Below are 2,101 nucleotides of genomic sequence, written 5' to 3'. Positions count from 1 at the left end.
CATCAGCACCACCATCACTGAGTTAGTCACATGCACGAGCACTCAACCTGCTCTATATGAATCTTCATGTTTCTTCATATTTAAATCAACAGTTTATTGTATTTTTTTAAAATATACAGTACAAATAAGTGTTAAATCCTATATTTTAGGCAAATTAGAATATTTAATAACTTTTATTTTTGTTATCTATCTGCATCTTTGGAAATGTAAACATTTTAGCTGCAAATAACACTGGCTAATCATTAGCTTAAGTTACAGTTTAGATATAGAAAGGAGGGCCTTACGCTAACTGTATAAATATTAATCCTTTATAAGGGGTGTGTTCTGAGCCCTCTGCTATACACTCTCTTCACCCATGACTGTATTTCCTCCTGCGCGTCCAATCTCATTGTTAAGTTTGCAGATGACACTACAGTGCTCGGACTTATATCCAACAATGATGAGACAAACTATAGGACAGAGGTGCAACAACTAGAGTCATGGTGCCACGACAATAACTTGGTCTTAAACACCAAAAAGACCAAGGAGATCATTGTAGATTTCCGGAAGAGGGGTCATAACAACCATCTGCCTCTCTTCATTGGCAGTGAGGCGGTGGAGAGGGTGAGCAGTTTTAAATTCTTGGGGGTAACTGTGACCGAGGACCTGTCCTGGGGCAACCATATCACCTCAGTTGTACGGAAGGCCCAACAGCGCCTCTACTACCTGAGGAGACTGCGGAGCGCACACATTCCCAGATCTCTGATGTTGAACTTCTACAACTGTGCCATCAGCAGCGTTCTGACGTATGGATTTCTAGTGTGGTTCCCCAGCTGCACCAAGGCCGATCAGCAAGCACTCCAGCGGGTGGTGAAAGAAGCTGGCAGAATTATTGGAACAAGTCTGCCAGAGATCAGTAATATCTTCCCCACTCGCTGTCTGAGGAGGGTGCACAGTATCCTGCGGGACCAACATCACCCTGCGCGCCACCTTTTCCATCTGCTGCCCTCAGGGAGAAGGTACAGGTCTATACAGGCCAGAACATCCAGACTGGCCAACAGCCTGTATCCACAGGCTGTGAGGCTCCTGAACTCTCTGCCCCCCTCTCACGGACAATAACCATATCCAACTTCTTAATAGCAATGAACTGGTCTGCATTGGTGCATCATATCTTTATTCTCTTCCCCCCCTCTTTCTTAAATAGATAACTATCATATCTGATATCATATCTCACAGTACAATAATATTGAATGGGTTGCATTGTTGTATTTTGTCATGTTTCTCAGGTCTTTGTCTGAATTTCTACGAACATTATTGCTAAGGATTGTCTTATTGCATTGGAGTCACACTGGGTTAAATATGTACACTTGGGTTTTAAGGGGTATTTATTATTTTCTTTTTTTTTGGGTTGTATGGAAGCCCCAAACGCAATTTCATTGTTCTTGACAATGACAATAAATAAATAAATACTAAATACTTATAAGCTAATATAGATGTAGAATAAAGGTAAACCAACAATTTGGTCCTCTAAAAAGAACTTATTTAAAAAAAATAGTAATTTCTTTCCCAACTGGCCGGTGTCGGTTCAACAAGCATCTAAAGTAATCCCAGTTTAGCTAACATTAGCCTTACACAGATGATAAAAATCAGACTTGAGAAAGCAACCTTTCCTACCTAGCTAGATAATCATTACCTCAACTTTACATTTTTAATAAATATATGTTGATACTTTATAAGCTAATATGAATATAGAATAAAAGGTAATCAACTTTTTTTTCTTGAACTGTAAAAATATGTTTTTTATATATATGTTAAAGATTTTTTCCAATTAACTAGTAAATAATTTGACAAATGTACAAGCTAGTCATAGGTAAAGCTTCACAATAGCTTTAAATAGGCTTCACACAGGTTCAAATTTAAGCAAGCAACCATATCTGACTAAATAGCTATTGCTAATCATTACTTAAAGAATAATTGTATATCTTAAAATAAATACTTTAATCCTTTCTATGTTAATATAGCTATAGAATAAAGTAGGGGAATCAAACATAAGGTCGGGGGGTCTGAATCAGCCTGGCAGACCCCAAACATGGCTTTGGAAAATGTTGAGGAGGAAATAGAT

This window comes from Mchenga conophoros, linkage group LG23 (genome assembly GCF_057382185.1).
Source record: "Mchenga conophoros isolate Kocher_MC1m ecotype Shallow Benthic linkage group LG23, M_conophoros_male_GT1.1, whole genome shotgun sequence".
NCBI lineage: Eukaryota > Metazoa > Chordata > Actinopteri > Cichliformes > Cichlidae > Mchenga > Mchenga conophoros.
The sequence above is the reverse complement of the archived record's forward strand: the minus strand, read 5'-3'. Positions refer to the sequence as shown.